Here is a 14,764-nt window from a genome sequence, read left to right as displayed (position 1 = left end):
ATCTCAGTGGCACAAGATGCATGGGCCTTCTAATTTAGTCATTAGATCAATTATCTATCTCTGCCTTCTTTGATGTTGATTGGGTATCCAACATTGATCGTAAGTCGGTTGCTAGCTATTCCGTTTTTCTGGGAAACACTCTTATCTCATAGTTTTGTAAATGGCAAATGTTTGGCTCGATAAAGCACGACGTCTGAATATCGAGTCTTAGCTCATGCCTCCGTTGAAATTATTTGGCTTATGCAAGTACTTGGAGAAATTGGCCTGCCATCATCATCTGTTCTAGTTTTATGGTGTGATAATATAAGCGATGGTGACCTAGCCACAAATTCAGCATTTCATGCTCGGACCAAACATATTGAGATATGTTATAATTTTATATAAATTCCAGAATCAATTTTCTTAGTTAATGAGTTCTTTATAGCCCAAAAGAGTATTTAGAAATGCTAACGAAGAGGCGAATAATCACAGAAATGTTTCAATTATTCTTTAGATAATTTTCAGCAACTAACAGTAAATAAAATAGAGAATCGACACAAGATTTATAGTGGTTCAGTCCTAAAATAGGACCTATATCCACTTTGTAAAGATAATATCCCTGCGAGTCTTTATTATTAACTACAAAGATTGAATTTACAGAAACACAATAGGCATATACACCAAAGCAGAATCGAAATTCTAAAACAGAGAGGCAAGATCTACGATTCAAGAAAGCTTCTACTCAAAATCTCGAAAAGATTTGAGGAGCAATCTCAAACACATGTAAACCTCTTCAAGAATAGTTAAGAACCAACAAAGATAGAGAGATACAACCTCTACACTTAGATCTATGCCGAATCCAAGCCCGGATTTGAACAAAATCGCCAAAGAACCTTACGATTGCACGACCACTCCGGTGGCGGCGTCGTTTTCCGTTCAATCGGCGGCGACGTCGATTTCTACCCAACCTCGATGGCAATGTGAGCGGCGACGGCGATGTAATCGAAGGTGGGTGAAGGCGGCGGCTTGACCTCTCTCTCAAGGTGGCTCTCCTCTCTCTCTATTCTTTTTCTCCCTTAAGGTTCTCAACAAAGAGGGATAAGGATACTTAAATAAGCCTTACATACATGACCTAGACCTAGAGGGGTTGGGTTTACTTTAAGAAGAATGGGCCATAAAATATAACAAGTAAAAGAGGCTCAAAAGGATAAATGATAGAAATAAAAACATTATTTAATCAATATTAACAATCTCCACCTTGATTTCATAATTTCATGAAACCAAGAGGGAGACCGCTGCCATAAACAACCAAAGTCTTCACCCTGTATCAAGCTGCAACATTCTCACACATAGGTTAAATTTATCACAAGGCAATGTCTTAGTAAACATATCAGCTACATTTAAATCAGTTGATATCTTTTTAACAGAAACTAAATCATCATTGATAATATCTCTAATAAAGTGGTATCTAACATCAATATGTTTAGTTCTTTCATGGTGAGAATGATTTTTAGACAAGTGAATGATACTTTGACTATCACAGAATACGGTAACATTAACAATGTAGTCACACAATTTAGAGACTATTCCTTTAGCCAAATAGACTCTTTAATAGCTTCAGTTAATGCAATGTATTCTGACTCGGTAGTAGATAATGAAACTATAGGTTGTAAACATGCTTTCCAACTAATAGGGCAATTAAAAATTTTAAACACAAAACCAGTCAATGACCTTCGCTTATCAATACCGGCAGCATAATCAGCATCCACATATCCTTCTGTCTCTATGCCTATATTATCATTAACAGTTGCATTTGCTCCACCATAAACAAAGCATAAATGTGAATGAGATGCAAGATATCTTAAAATCCATTTTACAACATTCTAGTGTTGTTTTCCTGAATTAGCTAGAAATCTACTCACAACACTTAATGGATGAGCAAGGTCAGATCTAGTACATACCATAGCATACATAAGACTCCCAATAGTACTAGCATAAGGAATATCAAACATATCATCAATATCATCGGGGGTCTTAGGGGAGTCATTAGAAGACAATTTAAAATGTTTCCCAAAAGGAGTACTAACCTTCCTACTATCTTGTAAACCTAATCTTTTGACTAGCCTGTCTATGTAGTTCTTTTGAGACAAATACAACTTATTATTAACACGATCTCTAGTTATATCCATTCCTAAAATTCTTTTTGCTTGCCCTAAATCTTTCATTTCAAACTCTCTACTTAAAAGATTCTTCAACTTTTTAATCTCATGTATAGATTTACAAGGAATCAACATATCATCAACATATAGAAATAAATAAACAAAATCAGATTTGGAAACTTGCTTAAAATTAACACAACTATCATATTTACTTCTATTAAAGTTGATTGAAATCATATAAGTGTCAAAATGTTTATACCATTAACTAGGAGATTGCTTTAAACCATATAACGATGTTTTAAGGAGGCAAACCTTATTTTATTGTTTGGGAGCTTCAAATCTAGGAGGTTGTTCTATGTAAATGGTCTCCTCAATCCCACCATTCAAGAAAGCAGTTTTAACATCCATTTGTTCTAACTTAAGATTATAATAGGCAACAAAAGCAAGTAAGATGCGAATAGAGGTATGTCTAACGACTGGAGAAAAAACATCATCATAGTCTATGCCCTCTCTTTGTGTGAACCCCTTAGCAACTAACCTAGCCTTAAACCGAGAGTTGTTCTCGTCTTCGGGGTTCTCTTTAATTTTATAAAGCCACTTACAACCCACTGTTTTAGCTTCTAATGGTTTGTTAACAAGTTCCCATGTTTTATTCTTCTTTAAAGAATCAAACTCATCTTTCATTGCGACCCACCATTTCTCACTGTTCTTATCATTAATGGCCTCATTGAAAGTTTGTGGTTTTGATTAACAAACTCATTACCTAAAACTAGGGCATAGGATATCAAGTCTACATACCCATATCTATTGGGTGGTTTAATAGGTCTACGTTTCCTATCGTAGCTAGTTGGTAATCAGATAAGTTCTCATCATCTACCTCATCGTCTTGCTCTACTTCTTGTGTATGTATATATTCTATAGTAGTAGTATCCTGTTCTATAGTTGTTTGAACTACTTGATCATTTTGGGAAGTAGAGCTAGAAGGGGTAAAACAGTTTCTGTAGGGTCACTGAGGCTACTATCGATTTTGTTCTCCACATACCCTATTTGATTTTCATCAAATATCACATATTTACTCATTATTATTTTAGGGTTATCAACATCTAGACTCTACAGTTTATATCCCTTTACTCCCTCGAGATGTCCTAAGAAAACACATTTCTTAGCCCTAGGTTCTAGCTTTCCCTCATTTGCATGAGCATAAGCTAAACACCCAAAGACTGTCATGTGTATGAAATCAGGGGGACTACCTTGCCAAAGTTCTTGAGGTGTTTTAAGTCCTATGACAGTGGCAGGGCTCCTATTAATTATGTAGCATGCTGTCACGACAGTTTCACCCCAAAAATTCTTGGGAAGCTGTGCATTGGACAACATGCACCTCACTTTTTCCATTAGAGTCCGGTTCATTCTCTCAGATACCCAATTTTGTTGGGGGTTCCTACAATTGTTAAGTGCCTAACTATGCCCTTAGATTTACAGTAATTATTAAACTCATGATTACAAAACTTTAGGCCATTATCAGTTCTAAGCTTCTTAACTTTTAGGCTAGTTTGATTTTCTACAAGATTTACCCACTCAAAAAATTTATTAAAAGTGTTAGATTTATTTTTCAAAATATAAACCCACACTTTCCTAATGCAATCATCAATTATGGATAAAAAATACTTAGCCCCACCATTAGTAGCTACACTAGATGGCCCCCATAAATCCGCATGGACATACTCTAACTTTCTTTTTGTTACCTGCATACCCTTCCCAAATTTGATTCTCTTGGACTTACCATATATGCAATGCTCACAATGTCTAAGTCTACATTTTTATTTTATTAATAGGGAGAATGTTTTGTTTAGCTAACTCACTTAACCATTGTTCACTCATGTGACCTAGACACTTATGTCAAAGAGTAATTTGAGAACTATCACATCTTGACCCCATAACAATCGAACCATCTAAGGAATATAAAAATTCTCTAAGGTGCCCCATCATCACTACCATAATCCCCTCCATGACTTTAACTATACCACTCTCAAATTTTATGGTATATCCTAGTTTATCAAGCATACTAGTTGAAATTAAATTTCTCTTAACCTCAGGAACATACCTAACATCGGTTAAAAGTCTAATTTTTCCGTCATGAAGTTTAAGTCTAATTGTGCCTTGACCTTCTACATTACAAAAATGGCGGTTTCAGAGCATAACTTTACCCCCGTACCGGTTTGAAAGTTTTCTAACCAATCCCTATTTGGTGCCATATGAAAAGAACAACCTGAGTCTAGGATCCATGTTTCATCATCACTAGGCTCACTCACCATAAAGACATGGTCATACTCCTCATACTCCTCATCGAGGTTGACCCCAGCCTTATCCTTTTTCCCCTTACCCTTTTGGTTTTGGTTATGGTTACCACCCCCATTCTTTCTAAGGTCGGGAAAAAATCTCCTAATATGACCTTCTTTATTACAATTATAACACCTCCTATGACTAGGCCCCCTAGACTTCGATCTAGATTTCGATCTATTTCTACTTCGTCCCCAATTATGGAATTTCTTATTATTTGATTTCTCACTACACTACAAGAAAAAAGAGTTTCAGAGACGCGCAAAAAATGTCGCTGAAAACCCCAATTTGTACACATCCTTTAAAGTTTCAACGACATATCCCAAATGTCGCTAAAAACGATTTTCAGCGACAGCAGTCAATGTCACTGAAAATATGATTTAGCGACAACTACAGATGTCGCTAAATATCATTTTCAGCAACATCTGCCAATGTAGCTGAAAATAATTTTTAGCGACATCGAGGAAAAGTTGCTAAAAATAGGTTCCAAAAACAACATATGCACCTATTTTCGAGTTTTGTTCCAATTTCACATTCAATTTTGTTCATTTTCTGTGATTTAAAACGACACATATATAAAACGTCGCTGAAAAGTATTTTTAATATTAAAAAATACATAAGGTTCTCCGAATGTGTAACATTTGTTATAACAAAAAAGCATTTTCTAATTACAAATAAGAATTTGTCTTATATAGTATATTTGCTTCAATTACATATAACAAAAAAGAAAAAAACATGTGCACGAAGTTCTTCTTCTAAATGATCCAGCACAACAGCTTTTGAAGACATAGTTATATCTTGTAAAAAAATTAAACCTGACTTAACAAAAATAAACAACACAACTTATTTAACATGAAAATATAGTCAAAAGAGTTTTCCAAAACCTACAAAACCTATATATATATATCACACCAACTCACTAAATAATGAAAAACAAAGTAATCTATTGGAACTCCAAAATCTCAGCCCATAATCCAAATCGAGGAGAAATCCATAATCGAAATTGACTACTAGATGAAACAACTATTAAATCATTTTAAAACAAACAAAGTTCCAACACTACAAGAGAAATAGTCACGACATCAAAACCAATATAGATCTAGCCATGTTCTATTAACACTATAAACAACTCACATGCTCCTAACTTCATAAAATACTAATAAACTCATATGTATATATATACAACACAAGTGATGACTACCATAACTGTAAGATCACGACATTTCAACTACATCAAAACCAATATTTATAAGTATATGCATCAAACGATCGTTGTTATGTGTCTATTAACATCATAAACAACTCAAATACTCCTAACATTTGAATTTACTAACAAACTCATATAAGACATAATATAAGCTATGACTACCATAACCGCAGGATAGCCACAACACTTAGCTACGTCAAAACCAGTATTTCATAAGTACATGCATCAAACATGTGAATATACTAACAAATTCATATCGATATAATATAAGCGTTGACTACCATAACTGCAGGATAGTCACAACACTTCAAAGCACATTAATTCCAATATCTATTATAGAGTATCATCTACTTAAATACTCATCCACTATGGACAATATGTATGAGTACCCTTTCAAGCATCATTCGACGTTTGAGAATTGGCTCCTTGTAACGATCCTTCTCCAGCATTGCTTAGCTTGTTTACAGTTTCTTGCAACTGACTCAATTGAGCCATTGCTGATTCAAGCAGGCTTTGTTGCGTCTGTACAACGGATTGTAATTGAGCAATTTGATTTCTTGACTCTCTATTTCTTTGAGAACTTCGTTCATTCTAAGCCGTCAACGTCGGTGGTCCCCATCCAAGTGCACCTTGCCTGCCTAGTACTTGAACACTGATTTGTCAGGCTGAAAGAGCAACTGCACCTTCTTCCATTGGTGCATTTTTCTGTTCAACCATTCGTTCCTACAATGTCTATAAATAATATTAGTACACGTTAAAGAATACGAAAATGAAATAAGTAGTTTTACCTACATATTTTTTACTAGCCACCGGACTCACCCACTCGTTCTTCGCTCTTTTGTGCGTTACTACAAACAGTTCACTGTCATCTACCTCTTGTCCCTCTTTGTTTTTCTACATGATTTAAACAAAGTTATGAGTAGTGAAATATTTTTGAAGTTATAACAAGAAAAGAGATACATACAATATTTTCTCTGTGACGTAAAAATGCGATCGTTTCTGTTGTATGACCGTACGGTACAGACACTCGAGCTCTAGTGTTTCTTACAGAAATTTTCTGAAATATATACAATAGTTAGTAGCAAAATACTTAGAATAAAATTAATTCATATCTATAATACATACCCTAAACTTCTTCATTTCCCAGCGATCCAGTTTTCATCTCGTGCAACATCTTTATGTTTGTGATTTCGTGCTTCTTCTAGGGAATATTGCATATAGTGCTTGTGCAACATGTTCCGGAAATCTCTATGCCTACTACTCATCTCATGCTCCAAATAACGATAAACAATTGGATCATTGAGATCGAGAATGAATTGGTTCTAACAATAAACAACAAAAAGACGACGTGTTAATGATAATCACAATATAACAAAGTTTTAAAAAATGTCACTAAATGAAACTTACACGAAGTCTATTTATGATATTGTTTTTATCGGCTTGGTTGACATCTGACCAATGTTCACAGTTCAGAGGAAGAACGATTGACCACATCCAGACCCCAATTTAAGAGACGAATTTCGAACTATACCTACATGGCTTGCAATTCTCTTCTTCGATATTAATTTCTATAAGACCATGGTCTTGGACATATTTATCAACATTCAGCCGTCTACTGTTGCGTCTACCTTTTCTTTTAGCTGTGCCAGAACCTACACGAAAGATATCAGATATTTATATATTTAAGTTTAACTTGAAATAAAAAAAAATTCTATTTAAATATCATACTCTGTGTTGTTTATGATCAGCCGCTTCCGGTTGAGTGCTTTCTATTCTATCGACATTACTTGTGTAACTTCGTCGGTTTCCTAGTCTAAGATTTGAATACGACATCCTATAACATAATAATGGACAAAATCAAACTGTAATTAATAATAGGTCGAAATAGAAAAATAATGTAAATATAAGACGAACAAGGATATCTTGTTTTTCCTTCTTCATCTAAATAATTTTTAGTGACTTTAATAAAATTGCTAACACCGTTAGAATATTGCTTAGATCTCCGATCTTTCAAATTTATCCAAGTACGATCCATGGTAATGTTTTCTATAAAAACATTAAGTAATTTATAGTTAATTACCTAATGTGAATTATAACTAAACACGGCATCGAGACATATTCTCACGCCAAAAACTACATAATCAAATTATCACATAAAATCTGAATAAGACAAAGAACACGTAAACATAAAATTCAGATATATATAAGCTTCATAATTCATATCCAACATACAATTCAAATGACATAAAGCTCAGATCCAACATAGAACTTCAAGCTAGTAAGCACAAACCCGTTCTCTTCTCAAATAGTTCAATCACAATATAATTTTAGTATGTTTTTTATCTTTACACACTTCAATTCTCAGCTAAATTTTAAATATTAACAAAAAAAGTTTTTGTAAACTAAATTAACTTGATTTTCAAAATTAGGCTTAAATTTTGAAATCGTTTTTAAAAAGTTTAATAACAATGATAAAATAATACAACAATGTTAGCGTTGGATTAACACAAAAGCTAAAGTTCTAACCCAAAAAATTATGACGGGGGACGAGAATAGCTTAGTAATCTACTCATTGACATCACGTTAAATTTGGTCCCAACGATTAAGATATTAGGCATTCATTTTAATTTCTCCAAAACCAATTCACCGACAAATTTTAATTTCAATACACTTCAGTACCACCCACAAGGACAAAAATTTCAACTTCAACTCCCTTCTATACAACTTGAATCAACCCAACACACTTCTATTGCATTTTTACTCCCACAATTCACAAAAAAATCAACTTCACCAATATCTCAACACGATAAACATTTAATTTATGTCATAATCAGTACATAAATACCTCAATAATTCATTTCAAACCAAATCAATAATGTCGATTTCAACGAAAATTTAAACGACATCCATAGTTTTGAATCAAACCTCACGATACACAGGGAACTCATGGTGGTGACGCTACCAGCAGTAGGCACAGGTGTACAACACGACGAAACCCCACGGAGAAAAGGCAATGCGAAGCGCAAACCTGAAATTAAAAATTATAAATAATGCAATAAACTTAATCGAACTACATTTTGGCAAAAACATTCGATAGAGGATGAGAAGAATATATACCTTGGTGTAATGTTGAGACAAAACAAACCGAACAGGCGGAATGACAAAGAAAAGGAAGGGTTAGGGCACTAAGCGGCAGCAACCAACAGCGATGGTGACATTACAGAACGGTGAAGCTGTGGCGGCGGCAACCGAACGACAGAACAACGACGGAACGGTGAAGCTGCAGCAAAGGTGCGTTGACCGAACGACGATGGTGACGTTGAACGACAGTAGCGGCAGCGAGGGGTTATGGTTTTGGGGAATCAGAATCGCGAATGAGGAAGGAAAGGAATGGTTGTGGTTTTCTAATTAGTCCTTCAGCAACGCAGCGCACTAACGTGTCGCTGAAGATATTTTCAGCGCAACGGGAGAATGCGTGTCGCTAAAGAGTTGTTTTAGCGACTCCAAATATTGGGCATGTCGCTGAAAACGAATTTTAGCGACATTTTTCAAATATTGTTGCTAAAAGGACGCCACAAAAACTCTAATTTCTTGTAGTGCTAGCAAACAAAGACTCGCTATTATTCTTTTTACTATCCTTCCATTCTAACTCTTTCATTTTAATGGCATTAATTACAATAGTAGACGCCAGATCATCTCTACCATACTTCATTGCAGACTTAACATTATTATAACTATCAGGCATAGAATTTACTTAAATAATTGCACGGTTTTCATCAGAAAAGGTTTCACCAATATTCTCCATTTCAGATACTATTTTATTAAATTCATCTAGGTTATCTTTCATGCTTTTATTAGTTTCCATTTTAAAACTAAAGAACCTAGATTTTATATATATTTTATTTGAAATGGATGCACTTGATATGTAGTTTCTAACCTTTTCCAAAACTTACTTGTAGTGTCCTAACTACGCATTTGGCGTATGACACTGTCTGCCAAGTGGAGGATGATCAAGCTATGCGCCACCCTATCTTTTTCTTTAAGATCATCTTCGTCCTCACTGATACTTGCTGGAATTTTCTTAGGATCCATTAGCACGTAGTCAACTTTCTGTTACTTTAACACGACCATCATTTTAATTTTCCAGATATCAAAGTCTCCTTTACCATCAAAACACTCCACCTCGAACTTAGTACTCATCCTAAACAAAAACAAGAATGGACAGTACCTCGAAGAATATTCTAATAATTTTCATAATATTAACAAAAATTTTGTAACGCCCCGAGTCCTTCAGGTTAGTTAGTCTCGAATCAGGAGATTTTTCATTTAATTTTTAAATTAATTGTTAATTAAATTTATACATATTTATCGGGCTCTAAACTCCAATTAAATTTATATTTACCGGACTCCGTGTGGTGGGCCTTGTTTTAAGATGGGATGAACTTCTTTTCTCTTGGGCTTGGACTTGTTGGGCCTTTATTGGGTTAAGTTGGTTTTAAAACAAAGGAAAAGGGGAAAAAGGAAACAAAAAAAAAAGGACTTCATCTTCTTCTTCTCTTTCTCCCTTGTTGCCCTAGCCGTCACCCACCCCTCTTCTTCTTCTTGTTCACCGGTGACCACACCTCACGGCGGCAACGGAAGCGGCGGCGCCTCCTCGAAACAGCAGCAGCGGCGGCCGGCGACCACATCCGTAGCAGCAGCGGCGGCGGACGGCAACCCATCCAGCGGCGGCACGACTTCGACCCGACGTCCAGGCGATCTACAGCAGTGGCGGCGCGATTTCCTCCGGCGACGTGTTCTTCGGCGAACGGCCCAGCGTTCTCCACGAACCCCGACGGTCTGAAACGAGCCAGCACCGCTTCCTGCAGCGTTCCTCGCGGCGGCGCACAGCGAACGGGTCAGATCCGCGGCGAACCTCGACGACCTGCTGCTACGATCCGACGAACAGCAACTCCAGCGGTGGGATTCGTACGTTACAGCAGCGTTTAGGACGTTTGGCGGTGACCCACATCCGTTCGAAGCTCGATTTAGGCTACCCACACCTTGGCGAGCTAGATCTAGGTGACCCACACCTATACGAAGTCGGTTTTGGTGGTAATGAGTCATTTGAACCCTTTTAGAATTGATTTCGAAGGCTGAATAGCGTACGTAACTTGCTGTATTTTTCTGTTTTAGTGCTTAGGTGTGAGATCGACGCAAAACTTAAGGGCGTGGTTGTGAGTAAGTAGACAAGGGGTGTGTGCGTCCGTTAATGTATGTTAAATGGTCTCTATTGTGCTGGTTTTGTTGCGTTCAATATTAATTTTGTTACGTCATTGTGCTAAATAACTCTCGTTGTGTTAATCGGTATACTTGGAGTAGTGTTGGATATTTGTCAGTGAAAATGGTGAGATTTCCGCTTTGCTAAACTGCTGAGTATTGCTGTGGAAATATTTGTTGTCTGAATATGCATGAATTGTTCGGCGTGTTTTGTGTGTTATTATACTTAGTAATGTTTATTGAATATTGATGTTGGATATTAAGTGTTTTGGGTGAACTGTGTCGGGCTCTAATGGTTTAAAACTTTGTTTGGTTATGCTTTGTTGCGACAAAACTTACTGTGGAGCCGTTGTTAAGAAAAGTTATATTGTGAGAGCATGATTGGTTTATTATTTCATTATTAGAATGTTGTTTATGTTGTGGAAGCATACTGAATTATATTTGTGAGCTGAAAGATGCAAAGGTCATGGCTTAAGAAAGTATATAGTAAGACTCTAGTGAGAGTTGGATTCTTGGAGTAAATGAATGAGTGAGTGTCAGGGCCTCGAGTATAAATGGTCGGGGGCTGATACGTCACTAATTGAGTATCGAGGCCTCGGGTAAAAACGATCGAGGGTCGATGCGAGGAGTCCTTTGGAAGGAAGGCTATTGGGGCCTTGGGTAAAAATGGTCAAGGGCCAATAGATGGTGAAGTCATCGGGGCCTCGGGTAAAAATGGTCGAGGGCCGATGCAGTAGTGTCGGGGCCCTGGGTAAAAATGGTCAGGGGCCGACTCTACTCCAATAAGTTAACTGTGGAAGGCTAGGATAGCTGTGATAAGCGTAGAGGTACTTGAGATGTTAGGGAGACTAGAGGTTGGTAGTTAATGTGTTCCTGGTTGTGGTTATCACCGAATTTTATAGAATGTGTCTATGTTTGAATGCATAATGTGATGAAAAACATGACTATGAATGTTTCATGATTTAGTTGAGCATGATATGTGTGTGTGTTGTTGGTGAGGGCTACTTACGGAGTATATTTTATATACTCACCCCCCCCCCTCTACAATTATTGTTTCAGGTGAATGACTCGTTGGCGACTATGGTGATGAGACGGAGGAGACATGACGTCGAGGACCATAGGCTGCTTAGTCACTCTTGCTTAGCTTAAGTTATTAGTTAAGACCTTATGTTATGGTCAATAAACTATTTATTCGTATTTGAATAATTGGGAGGTTCCCACTTGTTATTAATTTTATTTCGGGATAGGTGTCTATTTTAGTTTTCTTCCATTCATTAAGTTTTGCCTAGTTTGAATAATAAAATTGCCTCGTGAGGTTGTCCACGGATGTTGTTGATTGATATTCTATGAAATTGATTTATTGTTGAATTGATGAGAGGTGGAACTTGATTTTATATAATTGTTGCATAGGGAGTTGGCATCACGTGTTTGGGGTTAAGTTTAATCAGTTGGGTAGTTAACGTGACCTAGAAGTGTGTAGGAAATTCTGAGTCATTACAAATTTACATAATATTAATAATGCTGTAAAATTCAAAACAATGTACTCTTTAGGCTTTAAAGAATGCGGATTACACAATAAAGAGAATACCAAGTTCTAATGCCAATTGTTATAGCCTAAAAGAGTATTTACAAATGCTAACTAAGAGGCGAATAATCACAAAAACGTTTCAATTATTCTTTAGATAATTTCCAGCAACTAACAGTAATGTAAAATAGGGAATTGACACAAGATTTATAGTGGTTCAGTTCTAAAATAAGACCTACATCCACTTTGAATAGATAATATCCCTACGAGTCTTTATTATTAACTACAAAGATCAAATTTACAGATACACAATAGGCATATACACCAAAACAGAATCGAAATCCTAAAATAGAGAGTCAAGATCTACGATTCAAGAAAGCTTCTACTCTAATCTTGAAGAGATTTAAGGAGCAATCTCAAACACATGTAAATCTCTTCAAGAATAGTTAAGAACTAACAAAGATTGAGAGATACAACCTCTACGCTTAGATCTACGCTGAATACAAGCCCGAATTTGAACAAAATCGCCAAAGAACGTTACGGTTGCACGACCACTTCGAAGGCGGCGTCGTTTTCCATTCAATCGGGCGGTAGCATCGATTTCTACCCAACCTCGACGGCACTGTGAGCGGCGACAACGATGGAATCGAAGTTGGGTGAAGGTGGCGGCTTGACCTCTCTCTCTCAAGGTGGCTTTCCTCTATCTCTATTCTTGTTCTCCCTTAGGGTTCTGAACAAAGAGGGATAAGGATACTTAAATAAGCCTTACAAAACACGACCTAGACCTAGATGGGTTGGGTTTACTTTATGAAGAATGGACCATAAAATATAACAAGTAAAAGAGGCCCAAAAGGATAAATGGCAGCATTAAACACATTATTAAATCAATATTAACAAGATCGATGTACACTTTGTTCAAGATCAAGTTCTTATTGGCCCTCTCTTCAGGTGCATTATGTTCCTTCTATGGACCAAATTGCGGACTGCCTCACCAAATACAACTTACAATCACCTTCTTTCATTACGAAGCAAACTCGGGGTTGTTGATTATAAGAGACCAAATGAAATGATATGTGCCACCTGAACAATCTCATCATATATTTCACCAAAGTTGAAATATACGAAGTATCAGATCAGCAAAATACTATGCCGTTGGAATATGTAAAGCAGCATAATATCAGCAAAATATTATGCAATATTGTGCTTTTTAAGTCATAGCTGGAATCCTATTTTTAACCATCCTTGGAAGGTTGACATTCTCGTATTTGGATAGCATTTATAGCATTTACTCATGTATTATTTCTATATAAGTAGCTTAATTTTAGGAAAGTAGTTGGTGTAAATTGGGCAATCTTTACCCAAATCTCTCCCCTCGTATATCTCATTTTATTATTGTTTTCTCCTTCCTTATTTTAGCCATGACAGTAGCTTCAGACTCCTCTGTATAAGTTGAGTTGAGTTTATCTCTGCTCTTGTAAATTCAAATTTCAAGTGAGAATTACTTTGTGATTTGTCTATTGAGGTTGGTTTGCTCATGGTATCAGAGCTTGGTGTCCTAACAAAATAAACCACCTCATTAGACCTCAAATTTATTCTAATGGCAAATACAAAAAAAGCCGTTACCATTCAATCCTTTCACTGCTGGAAATTATCTATTATGGAAATCTCAAGTATTGCCTTTGATCAAGAGTATGGGAATTGACCATTATTTCACTAAAGAATAAGGGCTAGAAAATGAGATATATTACAAAGATGGGAGCTCAGAGATCAACTCTGCACACACTGTTTGGACAACAAACGATGGATTCCTCATCTCTTGGCTGTTGGGGATTGTATCCGAAGATGTTCTGAACATGATTGAAGGGACTGAGACATCCTACCAGGTTTAGAAATCTTTAGAAGAACAATTACTTAATATGACTAAAGAAACTGAGATCCATGTAAGTGAAACTCTTTTAACATTAAAAAGGAATCCCAAACTCATGAGTATCTGAAAAAGTTCAAACATTTGTGTGATAAGTTAGTTAATATTAAGAAACCATTGGATGATCTCACTAAGATTTTTCATCTTGCTAGAGGTTTAAGTAGTAAATACCACGGGTTTAGGACAACAATATTGTTAAAAGCACCATACCCCACTTTTAACCAATTTGTTTTGGCTCTTAAGACACATGACCAAATGCTCTCTATTGAAATTAAAGAAGATAAAATGTCCCTTATCAATCACAACCAAGCTTACTATAGTCAAAGAGGAAGGAACAAAGGTCGTGGGAGGTATTTTTCTTCTAGAGGGAGAGG

The 14,764-nt window shown here is 36.3% G+C and overlaps 1 long non-coding RNA gene across 5 annotated transcripts; it reads right to left on the bottom strand.

Annotated features, from left to right (window-relative positions):
* Nucleotides 1-5,720: 5,720 nt before the first annotated feature.
* LOC148208731 (uncharacterized) lies at nucleotides 5,721-13,223 on the bottom strand. Of its 5 annotated transcripts, none has more exons than XR_015787189.1 (8): nucleotides 8,800-13,223; nucleotides 8,608-8,710; nucleotides 7,411-7,516; nucleotides 7,090-7,334; nucleotides 6,808-7,004; nucleotides 6,647-6,739; nucleotides 6,502-6,576; nucleotides 5,721-6,405 (listed from the first exon to the last, which is right to left on the bottom strand). It is a non-coding gene; the product is annotated as an uncharacterized LOC148208731 (long non-coding RNA). The 5 variants fall into 5 exon arrangements; XR_015787190.1 differs by having other exon boundaries at nucleotides 5,726-6,414; nucleotides 6,475-6,576; XR_015787192.1 differs by having other exon boundaries at nucleotides 5,726-6,405; nucleotides 6,475-6,576.
* Nucleotides 13,224-14,764: the final 1,541 nt, after the last annotated feature.

This window comes from Momordica charantia, assembly GCF_013281855.1.
Source record: "Momordica charantia cultivar OHB3-1 chromosome 10 unlocalized genomic scaffold, Mcharantia_2.0 BLBB01000010.1, whole genome shotgun sequence".
Taxonomy (NCBI): Eukaryota; Viridiplantae; Streptophyta; class Magnoliopsida; order Cucurbitales; family Cucurbitaceae; genus Momordica; species Momordica charantia.
The sequence above is the reverse complement of the archived record's forward strand: the minus strand, read 5'-3'. Positions and strand labels throughout refer to the sequence as shown.